The sequence below is a fragment of the Meriones unguiculatus genome, chromosome 16 (assembly GCF_030254825.1).
Source record: "Meriones unguiculatus strain TT.TT164.6M chromosome 16, Bangor_MerUng_6.1, whole genome shotgun sequence".
Lineage (NCBI taxonomy): Eukaryota > Metazoa > Chordata > Mammalia > Rodentia > Muridae > Meriones > Meriones unguiculatus.
The window spans coordinates 7,476,229-7,484,106 of NC_083363.1; positions in this window are offsets into that span (position 1 = coordinate 7,476,229).

Here is a 7,878-nt window from a genome sequence, read left to right on the forward strand (position 1 = left end):
CCCAGAAGAAGTAAAAAGACACACAGTTGTCAGAGGGAGCAGGGGAGTAGCCATTCCCCACACCCCAACCTCTGCCTTTCTCTGCCATCGATATTGAAGCTCGTCTCCATTGTCTTTGACAAGTTGGGTTTGTTTTTTTGTTTTGTTTTGTTTTCTGAGCCAGGGTTTCTCTCTGTGTGTCCTTGGCTGTCCTGGAACTTGCTCTGTAGACTAAGTTAGCCTCCAGCTGACAGAGGCCTCTGCTTCCCAAGTACCACCACTGCCCAGCTGGCACAGATTTCCTAACTGTCTCCTCAGAGGGGCTTGCCTCCTGCTTCCCTTGCCCTGGCTTGCTCACTCCTTTTTTCTCTCAGTGCTGTGGTGTGAACATGGCAGGATCTGGAGGGAGGCACGTGGTGTGTACGGCGAGCTTATGGGGGAAGTGTGGGTCACCATCTCTGAGTGCCAGGAGGCTTGGGAAGACTACAGCCAGCCTCCTTGTGGCCATTTTATTATCCACATGCCCTCTGATTTCAGAGCTAAACTGACTTCCATGACCACATTGGTCTCCAGACACGCCAGTCACTTGCAACCCGGGGCCCCATGGTTGCACACATCTGTGGTGAGGCCTAGCTATCAAACAGTGATCTTTCTGTGCCTGTGTGCACTTGCATACACCTGTCAAAGCGAGGTGGGTCACAGGGGGTGACGATGTTAACTGTCTCACTAACGAAGGCTTAGATTGGATTCAATAATCTCATTTTTTTTTCTGGCATGGAATTAGACATAAAAATAATTCATGTCAAAAGCCAGCCTGGTGGCACACATCTGCAACCCCAGTGTGTAGGGTGATGGCAGAGGGAGTTGGAGCCCCGAGGCTCATTGGTTTGCCAGCCTGGCTAGATTTAATAAGCTCCAGGTTTAGTGACGGACCCTCTCTGGAACAATAAGGTAGAGAGAAATTGAGGCTGATACCTGGCATCAACATGTACACCCACACTCACGTGTGTCCACACACATGCAAGCATGTCATATACACAGCATCACTGCAGTGGAACGGACTCTCTGCTGAAATACAACCCCCATTAGTCCGTTGGTCAGTCAGCAGACAGGCACATATTTTATGAACCGAGAGTGAAATGCCAAGCCGGGCATAAAGACATAAAGATGGCACACACCTTTAGATCCCAGAACTCGGGAGACAGAGGCAGGCAGATCTCTGAGTTCAAGGCCAGCTTGGTCTGCAAAGTGAGTTCCAGGACAGTTAGGGCTACCCAGAGAAGCCCTGTCCTGAAAAACAAAAGCCATGAACAAACAAACAAAATAAGAAAGTGGAATGTCTCCAAAAGGCTCATGTTTAAACACTTGTTTCTCACCAGATGATACTGTTTTGGGAGACAGTGAAACCTTTGTTGGGAAAAGTGTGTCTGTGTGTGTCAGGTTTGCAGCCTGGCCTTGCTTCAGAACTGAGCTCTTTGCTTCCTGATCTACTAAGATGTGAATAAGACGGGCCACAAATTCCCACCACCGTGGACCACCGTGCCTTCCCACGCCGTGATGGTCTAATATTTCTGAAACTGTGAGCCAAATAAACCCTTCCTCCATTCAGTTGCTTCTGTCAGGTATCTTGTTACAGTAATGAGACAAGCAACTAATACATTATGTTTGCACTAATATAAGTAGAGAGATAGAGAGAACATAGTAACTTCTCTCTCTATACCCAGCTAAACTATCACTTGAGAATACAAGCCAAAACAGACATTTCCAAGCTCAGATAACCATCCAGTGACTTCTACATGATGATTTATATATATAAAAGAGCCTAAAATGTTTTTCAGACTTATTATTATTATTATTCAGCAGTAACATGTGGGCTTGTGACCCCCTTTGGGTGAAATGACCCATTTACAGATGTCACCCAAGACCACTGGAAAAACACAGATATTTACACTATGATTCATAACAGCAGAAAAATTACAGTCACAAAGCAGCAATGAACTAATGGTATGGTTGGGTCACCACCACGGGAAGAACTGTGTTAAAGAGTCACAGCACTACGAAGCTTGAGAACCACTGCTTCCAACCAAGTGTAGATGTTAAGAGTTAAAAGTGAAACAGAACAAAACAAAAAGACCCGACAGCTTCCCGAATAGAATAAGAGGACTTTACAAAGCTTTAAATCAACATGGATAGAATAAAGGCATACAAAAGAAAATAGGTAAACTTGGAAAGATGTGTGACGTGAGATTTTCTTGTTTTGTGTCCTTACGGGAGCTAGAAGGTGAGCCCTTCGGTGGGGGACGGAGGCCGTGAACTTGTATGCCTAACCACTCCTTGGATGTACATTCTGAACAAGGGATGAGGATTTTAGAAGGAGGATTTGCTTACAATGGGGGGTGGGGCTCATGTCTCCCACAGTTGTAGCCGGGCTTGAATGTGGACAGCCATGCTTTCAGGTGACACGGGTGACCTCTTGGAACAGGAGGATACCCTGGCCCTCGTGTGGAGCAGAGGTAATAAATATCTGATGGGAAGTCCAAGGAGCTAGCTGTGGAAGTGACTGGCTGTGCTTCCCAGCTCTTCTGTGGCACAAGGCTCATGACACTTACGGATAGCCAATCCCCATGCAGTCCAGTTACAACCACAAAAATAAAACAAGCTTTCTCAGCCCCTGGCAGGTCCGCCTCTGGCTTAACTGGCTGGGTCCCGGAACCCTCTGGGGTCTGACTGTACCTCTCATAGCTGCCCTGAATAGAGGAGGTGAGGCCGAGGACAGGCACACCCAGTACTGACCTTGAGTCGTCAGGAACTACACGCACTGCCGCCCAGGGCAGGTGTCAGCACCACCTCCATTTAGCCAGTGAGCTCTGGTTTCAAACGCCAGGAATCAGAAGGGTTTAGACTGGGTGGCCTCTGCACTCTGAACCCTGTCGGGAAGTAAATAGACAGCAGCCACTCGATGGCAGGGGTCAGGTGACCTATTACAATATTCTTGTGTGTTGGGCTATCGCCTGGGTGGGCCCTTGCCGCCCTGGGCTACAGCGCAGTAGGGCTGTCTTTGCTTGGGTCCCACGTGCTGCCTTCACTGGGTTAATCCTTAGCTCTGTGCTCTCTCATCTCCCCCGTCCCACCCCACCCTGGAGGGGCAAGGTTTCGGGTCTTTCGCAATGCTCACAGTTGCTGGCTAAGAATTACCTCCGAGTGGCTGGGATGGGACCTCTCTTCTGGGCTGCTGCCCAGGAGCCCTGGCAGTGCAGATGGGCTTGGTGCAAGGAGACGCTATTACAGGGCATCATGCGGGTCAAGTTCAGGCTTCCAGACAGCTTCTTGTCTGGGCTGAGGCTGCTGTGGGGCTCCTGGGCACCTATGCAAGGACCTGGCTGGCTTCCTGAGCCACGGGGTCAGGCTGGAGTGGAGGATGAAGGTAGAAATCAAGTCTTGGGCCTGAGTTTTCTTCTCGGTGACACAACAGGTCAGGTGGGGAGTCGGAAGGCCAAGGGTGCCTTTGAAGGCATGAAGACAGACTTGTTTCTAAGAAAGCAGGCATATATGCACAGACATATATGTACACAGAAACAGGCATATATGTACACAGAACACACCCATCAGCATATATACATACAAACATGCAGTAACTCCTCCCCCTCCCCCATGAGCTTGTACTCAGAAAGGCTCATCCATGGATCTTGGGATCAAAACCATCAAAACTTTTAGTTTTAGATTGGCTTGTTTTGTTTGGTTTTTGGTCCAGCATGGTGGTACACGCCTTTGATCCCAGTACTCCATAGGCAGAGGCGGGTGGATCTCTGTGAGTCTGAGGCCATCTTGGTCTGTATATAGAGAGCTCCAGGCCAGCTGGGACTACGTAGAGAGAGCCTATTTCAACGAAGAAAATAAAAGGAAAAAAAAATAATTTTTTTTTGGGGGGTGGGGTGGGGTGTGCAGTGACATGGCTCATTGGGTAAAGACACTTGCTGCTAGGCCTGATGACCTGAGCCCAATCCCAGGAACCGTGGGGTGGAAGCGGAGAAGCGGACTCCTGCAAGCCGTCCTCTGACTGCTACGCGCACACCAAGGCATCCATGCGTGCGGATACACAAAGACTAATGAACGTAATTTTATAAAAGTTTAGCTTTCTTTTTGGTGGCTATAGCGGAGCAGAGCTATAATCGGTACTGGGGAGGTAGAGGCAGGAGAATCACACATCCAAGATGGGCCTGAGCCACACAGTATGATTCCATCAAGGAAAAAGAAAAACGAAAACAGAGGAATGCTTTCAAACTGTTGGCACATCCTCTTGGCCTCATCTCTACCAGCATTAGAAAAAGGAGTGAAAAGGGAAGTGCACGTAGCAAGACTTAAAAAGACTAATCAGAGAAATAAAATTAAGAAGAAGAAAGAGAAGAAGGAGGAGGAGGAGGAGGAGGAGAAGGAGAAGGAGAAGAAGAAGAAGAAGAGGAAGAGGAAGAGGAAGAGGAAGAAGAAGAAGAAGAAGGAGAAAGGAAAGACTCGGTCTTAAACTTCAGGAGATGAGTGTGGCTTTGGCACTCACTTGGTACTCGCTCGGAGCCTTCAGTTGCTCACTGCCTCTCTCTGAGAGCCAGTGTTCGCATCCAGCTCACACCTGGGGGGTGAACCTGGATGTGCTGTCCTTGTGTTTCAAAGCCCAGTGGTCATGAATCACAGTAAAAGTATGTTCCGTAGAAGGCCTGGCACACATCATGTGTGTGTTTGTGGGTGTGACATTGACAGCCAAGTCCTGGGACCGTCCTTCACTACCGGACCTTCCCTCTGCCTTCCTTCCTTTTACGTGCAGTCTTGTCTGCCCCAGGCACCCTCCCCTTCTTTGGTGATCACTGCAATTAGGGAACTCTGCCTCCCTGTGGGAGGCTTGGCTCTGGAGTAGTATTTCTGCGTGGCCTGGCAGAACTCCTCCTGGCTATCACAGGGCCCGGTGGGGCCTGGCAGTGCACACGGGGTGGCTGCGCCAGGCTCCTTTGGCAGCCATGGCACTCTTCACATTGCCAAGGAGTGGGGCTCTGTCCAGCTCGGCTCCTTGGCCTCTTCGGCAGCTCGGAAAAGAAAATCGGTGGTTCCACATCTTCCATGAGCATCCCGTGCTTGCTCATTCTCTTCCTGATTGCCTGGGTTTCAGAGAGTTTCTCTCTGTGGTGTGTTCCTGCCGCTTCTTCCCTCACTATCCTTCTCATTTATTTATTTATTTATTTATTTATTTATTTTTGGTGACACTTTGAGACTTAGACACTTCATGTATTTATACTTATTGCTTTATTCCGCCTTATTGTGGAATATGCAGTAGAGGAGATAAATATGCCCATTTTGAGGAAGACATAGCCTCTTTCTAGATTAGAAAACAGAACACTGGGGTCAGAACCTAAGACTCAGGAGGTGTGCCCTCCATGGTCATGTCCTACTCGCTCACTCACTTGCTCACTCACTCACTCACTCACTCACTCACTCACTCACTCACCAAATTCTTCTGGACTCCCTGCTATGTGATAGGCACGGTTCTAAGGGTCTAACAAGACAGATAAAATCCCCCGGCTGTGTGGCCGACACCGCCATGATTGAGCTCTGATGGTGCCCACACTCGCATGGGTTCTTCAACAACGTGCCATCTTGTTCTACAATTTGGAGATACCAGGAAACCAGCTACTCCTGCCCACGTCGGTGGCCATGGGTCACTGTTTTCACACCTGTATAGTTTTCCTGTTGGATCTTACTCCTTATTCCATTTGTCCGTCCCACTGCTGTGAACACCTGGGCTACCACAGAAATCCTGTGTGAGCATTGGCCTCCTGTGTCCCAGAGTCTCAGGGGATTGTTCCATGTCCTGGAGCCTGCCTTTGCTTGTCTGTAAATGCTCGTCCCCATGGGAACTCTGACTCGAAGGCCTAAGTGACGAGGATGTGAAATGCCATCTGTCCTATTAATTTGTACTTTCCCAGCAATTATTGAGGCCCAGGGTCTTTGTAGGCTTAGCGACATTTCCTTCTCATGAAGCCTTCTGCCTACAACTTCCGGCGTCGGCCTTTGGTCTGCCTTTGCGGGACGTTTTGGCCAGGCACCCTGGGCTAGACAGGCCCCAGGTCCTGGTTTTTGTGAACTTTCACATGCTGACACTGTCTCTTGGGACACGGTGTCTACCCTTCCCCTAAACATCTGGGGCGTGGTGTTAGCCCAGGGCCATCCCTGGCCTCTCCTTCCTGACCTGTGGCCCAGTTTGCTCTGCCCTCTAGGCCTCTAGGGAGGGCCCTCTCTGGTCACCTCTGTTGCACGCAGCAGTTCGGCCTGCACCGTCGGAGGCGGGAGGCTGAACGGTGCATCCGTAGGCATCAGGCGTCCCTGAATGTTTTCTTTGACGCTGTGGAGTCATTAGGGGTAAATTCCCCAGCAGCAGCAATTAACACGGCTTATGTCGGAATTGTGAATTTGCACAGATCCATGCAAATGAGTCAAAGGCAGCTTGTACCCAGTGCTCAGGAGTGTCCCCCTGAGTTGTCTTTCAGGGTCCCCGGATAAGGAATCTGGGCCTTGACAGGGAGGTGTCTCAGTCAGGGCTCGTGGATGGACAGCTCTGCCTCCTGACATGACCCACAGCGATGCAGGACAGACAGGGCCTGGGGACAGAGTCTGCCCGTAAACCAGCCACGCCTTGGCTCGGAGCCTCTGACAGCAGCAGCGGCAGAGTGGAGGTGGTGTGGGCAGGGTCCTTGGGGGACCCTTGTCTGGGATGGCTGCATGCGCCTACTCAGGCGTAGGGCCCCGATGAGACACCGTGGCAAGGCTATGCTTTTGTTTTGAGAGAAGGGTCACGAGACCACCTCAGGGCTGGAGCTACGAGCTCCACCCCACCCCACCCACCGACACCAAACACATTCACACCACACACATAAACCAACCCATGCCCACGCATCCCACACCCTGCAAAACACACACAGGCATTCATACATATACATATTACATGCACAACACACATAGACATCACACACAGACACACACGAGCACACACCTCACACACATTGTCCTCCATCTGGCCTCTCCGGGCTCTCGAGACCTGCCCCTTTATGTCTGAAGCCTGCTTTTAAGGGGCCCCTCTCTACCCCCATAGTTTCCTCAGGGACCTCGCTGGTGATGAGGACGCTTGCCTAGACCTCACACCAGACTCGGTCTTCTTGGGTCCATAACAGATAGCTAGAGGTATTTGATTCTCACTGTTCTGGGCAGCCAAGATGAAGGCGCTGGTGACAAAGGTGCCATCTGTCCCTGGTCGAGAGCCCCTCTCTCATGTGGTCAAATGCTTTCTTGCCAAATCCCTTTATGCAGGGGGAAGAGAGGGAGTCTTCCTTGTCTCATGAAGGCCCAGGAGCTATGGATGGGGACCCCTCAGGCTGGATGGCCTTCAGGGTGACTGTCCACGGGGGGATCCCCGTGGCTCACAGCAGGTATGCGTGCTGGATCACACAGGGCCCCCCTGTAGGAAGGGCTGCCTCTGAGTCCCACGTGGCTGCTGTCTGGGGGAACACAAGCCTGGTGAGAGTTCAACTTCTAATTTCCCAAGGGAAGCAGGGCAAGGAGTTATGGTAAAGACGCCGAGTAGGTCCCCCAGAGCCGAACTATGAATCAAACAGATGCCTCCTCCCAACCCCACCCAGACAGGGTTTCTCTGTGGACCAGGCAGGCTTTGAACTCAGAGATATGCCTTCCCCTGTTTCCTGAGTACTGGGATTAAAGGCGTGCGCAACCTGGCCCAGCTTCTTTCTTTCTTTCTTTCTTTGTATCTTTTACTACTACTTTGAATCATCTACCAAAGCCTGCCTGGCCTTTACTTTGCCAAAACCCTTGGAGTTAATTCACAGTTTTTTGGTTCAGACTCAG